General features: G+C 42.6%; 1 long non-coding RNA gene across 1 annotated transcript; it reads left to right on the forward strand.

Annotated features, from left to right (window-relative positions):
- Positions 1–8,104: 8,104 nt before the first annotated feature.
- Positions 8,105–8,879, forward strand: LOC125955986 (uncharacterized). Its single transcript, XR_007469124.1, has 3 exons — positions 8,105–8,174; positions 8,253–8,582; positions 8,723–8,879. It is a non-coding gene; the product is annotated as an uncharacterized LOC125955986 (long non-coding RNA).
- Positions 8,880–9,161: the final 282 nt, after the last annotated feature.

The raw sequence follows: 9,161 nt of genomic DNA on the forward strand, positions 1-9,161 counted from the left end.
CTTCCGAAGGGGAGTACGGGGGGGAAAGCGATACTGCGATGACAGGTCGTCGTTGTCGTCGTCCTTTCGTCTGTTCGCCGAGTAGAACACGAGGTCAGCAGGGGCAATTGGCCGGGAGCGGTGGGTCACGGGATAAAGTTACATGGATTATGTTGGTATGTGCTTTGGGAGCACCTTTGACGCTTTGTTCCGCCGGTTGTCAATTTGGTCTCGGCTTCAGCTTCACTTCCACAAATGAACACCAATTGATGGCGCTTGTCCACCGGCATCACCAGCGGGGTGTCCAGCTGTCGTTGTTGTTCGACTTTGGCTCAAACTCGGCTTCTTTCTCGAGGACACTCGGGGACAGGGACACACAAACACACGCACAGCCGGTCCGGTGAGCATAAACTAACTTTTTGGGCGAACTGACCGACCACAGGATATCGCAATTACGCACCTCCTTCACGTCGGCCACACGTCGAATACACGTCCGAATTACGTCCGCCGGTGACCATGTTCTGGGAAGTTGTGCTGCCTCCACCGTCTACCTGCGCTCTCGTTTGCGCTAGTCAACGTCCCACCGGTAGGGAGGGGGGGTTGTCCTCTCGGGAGGGGGATTCACGAACTTTTAGCCCCTCGCTTCTCCGGTGCCCCAACCGGAGTTCCGTGGAGGAAATTATTTTTGTTGACAATTTCGTACCACAAACTGTCAGTGTATGCATGTATGTGTGTGTATGTGTGCTAGTAGCATGGGTCAAGTACAGGGAAAATCAATTTCCACCAGCTTCAGCACTATCGCGTAAACCTAACCATGTGAGGTTCCAGCGAACACCTCTCGAGGGAGATCGTCGAGAAGTTCGTTACAAATATGGTTTCCACGCTAAATCCTAACAGACCCGGAGGACGAATGTGTTTTAGTTGGATGTTGTTTTTGGGGAGGGGTGGTCTCATTGCTATCCTTTTTGCCAACTCAATCCGAAGATAGTGATATGAGCGCACTGACTTGGCGAGGTCAGTCCGCCTGAATTTGGTTAGTTAGTATCTTGAATAAATAGTATTCCCGATCGCAGCAGGTCATGGACTATATGAACTACTTCTCGTCTTAATGCCACTATTATATTGGTTGGGAATGAAAATCAAGTAGCTTCTGTATAGATCGTACATGAAGTGATTGTAAATTCCAATTACTCAACACCACGAGGCCGCTCAGAGCGTCTACTGTGCTAACGTCGAGATGATGGCCGAACCGAGCCGCACTTTAAGTACACGTCACGTACACGTACGTACACGCACATGCCAACGCACGACCGACCACGACACGTCCAAATCGCACGGAATCTGCAATCAAACTAGCAGCATATCGGTAGGGAAGATGCTCTAACCCCGTGGCAAATGGCCGGAGATGTCTCGAATTGAGCGTTACGGTGCGTTACGGACGCACGAGATGTGCCGCCAAGGATAACGTATCCTTACCGAACTGGCACTCTCTCTCTCTCTCTCTCTCGGTAACTGGCTCTCTCTCATCCTCTCACTATCTCCGGTATCACCGGGAGTCGAAAGATTCAAATGTTTTGATCCGAGCGGAGTCAGCGCGAGCAGCAGGATGCCAATCAAACTCACCAAACTCACCACACCGCCCTGCGAGAGGCAGCATTATGTAACGGACACTGGTGTTAGTGTTGGCGTAGGACCAGACCCCGACCCCGAGCGCCCGACCGACCGACCAACCGACCGACCGACCGGAGTGCTTGGTCGATGTACTGCGTGTATTGTTTACTATCTGCAGTGCTGTGCGCTCGCGAGTCGACATACGAGCGGTTCCCGGGTTTTCCCGGGAAATTCTGGTGCGCATGTACCGGAAATGTCATCCGTTCGTGTCCAGTGTCTTCCCTCGCTCCATCTTCCCTTTTCGGTGGGGTGTTCGTTCGCGTCCGGCATGTGCCTGGTGGTGCTCGGACTGGTTTATCCGGTGCGGTCGTTGGATGCAGTCGTTGCAATACGTCGCCGATATGCTGCCACACTCTACCGGTTCCCGGACTCGAGACGCGGATACACTAGCTGGCCGCGTGCCAAGTCATGTGCCTAACCGTTGGATTGGCGTGTGCCAAGGCCGATGGACGGTCGAAGGATGGATGGAGCCGAGGAACAGACTGCGTATTCGATTCGATCGTCCATCAACGAAATTGGTATTGAAGAACATTAACATGCCGATTAACTTATAGGCTTGGGCAGACGCGGTGGCTGCGAAGGTCGTATTGGAGTCTTTGTAAGATTGTCATGCCATTAACTAGCAGCATGCCGCATATTTTATCTCTTTTTTTGATTATTTGTCAGATTGTATAATATACTATAATTGCAGAAAATATTCTTCTTGGTTAGGACTTAAATCATAACAATCAAGCTAATGTAAGTAGCTTAGCTCGATTCTTTATACGGGATTATTGGCTTCCAATATTTTGTTAAATTTCTGATCAGAAATATTCAGATCCTTAGTAAGATAGGTAATATTAATTCCTTACTGATGATGTTACAAGAGTTTAGTAATCCAATTTGATATGCTCGTTGATAACCGGTAATATGAGCACCGATCACTCTGACGATCCCCATGACGACCGATGCAAGGGTCTTGTTCCACGAGTCCCAACCATCAGCTAAGGCCAATGAGATAATTTAGATGTTTATTTAGTTCACATTGATTTTCATCTAGGCGGCTGCGATGGACGGCAGTGATAGGTAAAACGTTTTCCTTACATCGCTCTAGGCGATCGTTATTGCTTTTTCAGGATAAGGACCATAGAAAAACAGACTTATAATGAAAACGTTTAGGTTATTTGATATTCTAGTGCTGAAACATAGATACTTCATATGTATGTTGGTTGTTCATTCTCAAACCATTAATTAATTTATGTTCAATAGATTCTTCATAAACACCAGCAAAAGAACATGCTGTACATGGTTTTCTGGATTTGTAAATATTACTCATTAATTTGTATATTATTTTTATTTCCCCTAAAAAAAATCTATCTGTAATACAGTAGCACAATAGTCCATACAATTGCACGAATTGTACTGAATTCGATCCCTATCAAACCGGACGTTTGACCAATCATTTTCTCGTTGCCATGGGAACCTTAAAATTGAAACCCAATAATTTAGACACAAGTCTATTTAGATAGAAACATCTCCTATTGCAAATTGCGACCAACACGGGGCCACAACAAAAAATCACAAACACCACGAGGGATTCGCTTCGCTTCATCCTAATTACAACGATACCGATAAGTGCACGGTACGGAACGGGCGACAGACAGCGACAGGCCAAACAAAGTGCTAGTAAACACAGAACAGTAATCAGGAATACTAAGCAATGAGCATAAGTACCAGGGACCGCAGCGACTGACATGCTGGCACCTCTCTCTCTCTCTCTCTCGCAATGGCCGCCGTCTCTTGGGATGGTCTCCAACTCCGTGGCCATTTCATTCCATTTCACTGGTGCTGGTGCCGGGCTGGTGCGTAGTGCGGCAGTCGTTTCGATTTCTAGGCGATTTTTCAATATGTTTATCCAAATTAACAATTACATAAAATCAGCATAAATTTCCCATTTCGCTCCCGTCCCTACTCTCCCTTCGAATCTCACCCGGAAACCAGAGTGAACTCCGGGTGTTCTGTTTCGCTTTTCGCCTTTAAATGCTATCAATCCTACGTAGCACAGGAGCGAAGAAAGGGCAGGAAGAAGGAAGAGGAGATTTTTGTTTCTATTCTAGCACTGTCCCTGGGGTAGGCGCTCCTCGTACTTGCGTGAAGCCGGCACCATCATCGGCGATTGCTGTTTGCTTCCTCACCATCATAAGCCCAACATCGAGGCCAAGATGGAGGCTGGTGTGGTGTGATGGGCACCAATTTTCCTAAACACGCCATACAGTCCCAAATCGCGCGGGTATCGCCAGAAGAGGCGTACCAGAATCCGGAAAAGCCGGCTCCGGACTCCGTGAGTGCGAATGCAGAAGCAACCGAACGAGTCCCACGAGAGGCCGAAAGTGAGCGACAAAAGCAAAAGTGGTCCGCGGGTGCGGGAACAGGAGGGGCGGGCAAGGTTAACAATGCGGAATGTGAGTTGGAAAGGGGAACGGAAGGGCGGAGGGAGGTGGGACAAATAGCAAAATAGCATTGAAATGTTTCTCCCTCGGGTGGCGGCCACGGCAACCACGGCGACATTTGGCGACAAAACGACATCCAGAGAAATATAATATTATTCAAATTGAAATCACAAAGAATAACAATGGAGCATTTTTGGTGCGTTCTTCCTTTATTTCTTATCTTTCTTTTTTCTTTTTCTTTTCTCACACACACACGGTAGGGGGGAAAAGAAAGCAACATCTTCCAACTGACACTGCGGCGCCGCACCAACTGACACTTCCCGGTGTCAAACACCAGGCGTCTCCTTCGTGCAACTGCCATCTCGAGGATAACGGTGACGGTGGCGGTGGCGGTTGTGGTTGGTGGAGTGCACGAGACGATGCCTGCGATGGATTGAAGATGAACTTCCATCCGGATCTAAAGAAAAAAAACACGCAAAACACCCGGAACTGTTTCATGGGAATCGAACGGTGCGACCGGAGACACTGTTCGTCACTCGGTCGTCTGGTCGTTGCATTGCCTTGACGCCGCCATCAATCGAGACGCGCCAGAAGGCTCGACCAGGGTACGACAGCGAGTTGGAGCTTCACGCACTTCATTTAACTCTCTGGTGTGATATGCCGTTGTTGGTTTCCTGCGAATCGGAATGATGGTTCTTCGGAGAAACGATGGAGCCATAACGGTGGAACGGTGACATCCTTTTTTGGGAGCACCTAATGGGATGATGGAAGGTAAGGGTGTATACATCGACGGGGAATTGTTTCAGATACGATATTCTGGTGTTGAGAGCAAGACAAAGTATTAGGCTGTCGATGATGACTTGGAGCAAGCGCTATGCATAATCATCATTTGTCATCAATCGCACATAAGTTTATTCCAGGGGCTCCTTGTAATGAATTCGAACTTGCTAAACGGATCTCTTTGATTTGGTTGGCTCAAAACATAAGGGGGGATTATCTTTCTGGAAGGTAACCATTTGTTAAGCAACTATTTGTTGTTTTTTTCTCTTAACGTTAGAATTGAAGAAATCAAATAATAAAACAAAGACGATTGCGTGGAAATTTGGAAAAAAACTTTAATTGAATTTTGGTAAGTAAGCAGAACATATATTTGAAACGAGACATGATCAGAGACCTATAGAATTGATGAGAAATCACATGATCCTGCATCAAAAATGTGTAAAACATGTGTTTCTTGAATGCACCAACTGAACAATGCTCATTGTTCATCTATCATCAATGAAACCCCTTTATTGAACGATCGTGTTATAACATCAGTGTGTATTATCGTACTACGCAACTCTTCTTACCTTATATGATACTCCTTTTTAGCCTCTGATAAAGTAGTCTATATATCCAGATCGCTTATGTGGAATTCCAAAAAGAAACAAGTAAAATTATCCAGACTTGGCGTATTTCATATGTAGAGTGATTAAAAAAAACTCATTTCGTTTATTTTTCAATTTTAGTTTACAAATTAGTTTGGTTAAAAAAGTATTCTTTCGCCCTGCATTTTTGATGCAGGATCATGCCTTCTCGCAGAGAAACGTCTCGATAAAACGCCTGCTGTTATGTAGGTAGAAAGCTTTTCATTTGCCTGTGTAACATAACGATGTTTTAGTTACGCTTGAATAAGATACTTGACAATAGTATCCGTCCTTTGTCTTATTTTACTATTTTGAGCAATATAACACCCATGAGACTTTTTGGACATAACATAATAATATTAATCAAACGGCTCGCCCGTTCTCAGATATGTTAAAAAATATTATGTTCACGCGTTTGTTTGATAAACAAATCAAAGATCCAGCTATGCTCTTTATAATGATTTAGCTAATCGAAAAAACCTGTTGAAACAATCCTGTATCATGTCAAGTCTTTCATGTCATGCTCGTAAATGGTTTAAATTTTTCTCTTACATCATCTCTTTATTTCTAGAACGATGATTTAATCTTAAGAGGCTGTGCAGTCTCTTTGTAGGTTATAGATGCAACCAAATAGAAACTTTGTGCGTTTGATCAAAATTGTATTTTGTCGCATTTTAAGCACAATACGATCACCTGTTCAGGTGTAACTTCTCCTGAGTTCTTTGTCTGCATAGCCGAAGGGTGATGGATAAGGCTGTCCAAGCGATGTGTAGCACATGTTGGGGCAATAACTTGATAACGATCCGTTAAGCTGGTGCTATGGTGCCATTCCGTGCTGCGTGCGAAGGGGGTTTCAAATTGGAGAGATAACATACACATGCACAGACCCTTACTTTTGGTCAAGCATGATAACACAATGTACATCAGAAATCGATAGAATCGGGGAACTAGTCAATGCGAGCGGAATTAAGGTGACGCGATATCTCGCTAAACATACTTTGCTGATAAAGTTTATAGGTAAGGCAGAGGTGGGACCACAATTGCGTCACGCTATGCCAGCAAGGTCATGGTGAAAAAGTGGAATCGATAAAGCGACGTGCTTTATAACTTTGATGGCTTATGAATGGCTTATGGAATGTTAGAAGCATGTTTAGCAATTAGTTTTCTGCACAAATATAATGTTTAATAATTACTCGAGGATAGCATTGTTTGAGAGGCGGCAAAGGCTTCCTATACGTAATATATAATATTGATATTTTGGTTCTTTCGGTCGTAACAAATCGATTCAACTAAATGGTCTACAATAGCAATTGCAGTAGCACATACAACTTTTACACAAAAAGCCAGTTTTTTTCTACATCTACTGTGTGTTGTGTATCTACGTAAAAGAGATGGTACCATTAGTAAATAACGACTTCGTTGTTATTGCAACTTACCTGGAATGCAGATTTTGAACTTTAACCTTGCCATCGATCCGATTTCTTTCGAATTCTGCTTATCTCAAAGACATAATTACACGAAACAGAAATAGCAGGTGTGTTGTTCAAATGCTTTATTCATAATTACAGCTAGAAGTATCTTCAGGGATGAACAAATTCTTATCAGCGTATGTCTTTACGCTTATGACGGCACTGATGCATGAATTATGAATGGTGATGATCGCTGATATCTTCTTCACATTTTTCAAGCCATGCAGTAATAGAAAGAAGGCACTTCTTGTATTTTACTCGTTACAGCAAAAGGGCGACATGATAAATAGATTTGTAAAGCTTTTGTTTTAAAAATAACATAACAATGTTAAGAAAACACAGGCATAGAAGAACTGAATACCTCACCTGGATTAGAGATTGTAGCTTCCACTGCACTAATGAATGTGGGCTTGAACCGACACACCAACTGATTGAACAATGTTTTAGCGATCCACTTAGGCAGAATAAATATGAAATCGTTTCTCTAAAGCTTGTAAACCTTATTTGTTGTTTAGCTGATTGATCATAATCCGTTTTGTTGTAACTAAATATCCTTTAAGCTTATTTCTGCACTAGCGTATGGTGTCTTCCTATGAGATGTTAACAGATACACTGCTACAAATCAACTGTTCAATTTTCGATAACCGCGTCTTACTACGATTTCAACGCGCGAGATTTAGCAGACCTTGATGGGAACTCATGAAATGAACTAGGTTTCAATCCAAGAAAACTCACACCTACTAATCTCGCCATAATGCCAACGCCTAATGCTTATTTTCTTATTTGTTTCGTTAAATTTTGTCTCGGGAAAGTAAAAATCGATGAAATTTTGTTATAAATACATGACCCTGAGGATTGCATAACATCCGAGTCAGTGTTCAATGTTAAGTGAAAATTATTAGGTCAGGTCTTTATTTTGTTTTCTTGCTGATGCTAAATATAACTGAAAGTTGTGAACGAATTTTCATTTACAAGACAACAAAACACTAAGCGAGTCGATATTTTTAGATAGTTTCGAATCGAAAAAATGTCTGAAAATTATCCTTTATCCGGTAGCATACAGCGTACAGTGTACGTTCAAGTTATTCAACAAACAGATGACTCATCTGAAGCAGCACAAGCGATTGAGCGTTTTTGTTCTCATTATCACGTCCACGGTAATAAGCCTGCGATTCATCGCAAAAAGACCGTAAGACAAATCAGAGATATTATGTGGAAGTGTAAGTACCGTGTTTTAGTCCGTGTCTTTACGGAATGAAGACATCATTCTTTACTAGTCCTCATCCTTCGTTTCTCAGTGACAACACAGGAAGGATTTGAAGGAGTTAGCGGCATTGTTACAATTATATTAAGCTGCATGCGAAACATCAACAGAGACGTAATGATCGATGCTAAAGATGGTGTCTACTCATTCAACCTTGATATCGTGGAAATCCTTGCCAAAACAAGGGTACGAGGAATACCTCTTATATTTTTATTGGAAACTGCTGAAGATAAAACTGGTGGTGATCAGACTGATGTGACAAACGACAATTACGAAAGAGCGCTTGATAAGGTGGGGAAACAATTTACAATTGATGCAGGAACAAATCATCACGATATTTTTACGTATCAATTTTGGAAAACCGGTAAGATTTCACAATTCCGCACGTTATTTATTAAAACTCATCAATTAACAGTGGCATTATAAGGCATGCTCATAAAGAAAATATCATAACTTTAAATGCCTTACGTTAACTTAAATTCTTGTGCTTCTTTAATTCTGAAGGCTTCCCAATCGCGTCTGATGAAATAATTGATTTCACTCCCGATGGATCGATGAATTTACAAGGCGAACAAAAAGATACTGACGCGAATGAACTACTACTAATATTGTCATTTTTACATAATACTAAGGATAAATGCATAAGCACCGTCGATATAGTTGTCCAAGCATATGTTAAAACGCATAAGTGAGTACAGCATATTTGATGCTTGATATTTTTGTTTGTTCTAATCGTTGTATCTGTATTTTAGAATCAATTTAAAGGGGTTACCTACTCCATTGACCTCATTAGCAAAGTCGTTTTGTTTCAACCACTTGCGCAAAAATCCGTTTTGAAAAAGGTACAATGCCATAATCGTCGGCAATGTAAAAATGATTAATTTTTGCATGTTTGCCTCGGTAGCCACGTTTGCTATTTGCACTTTGTAGAAGCGCATAGCAC

This window comes from Anopheles darlingi, chromosome 3, assembly GCF_943734745.1.
Source record: "Anopheles darlingi chromosome 3, idAnoDarlMG_H_01, whole genome shotgun sequence".
In the NCBI taxonomy this organism is placed as follows: Eukaryota; Metazoa; Arthropoda; class Insecta; order Diptera; family Culicidae; genus Anopheles; species Anopheles darlingi.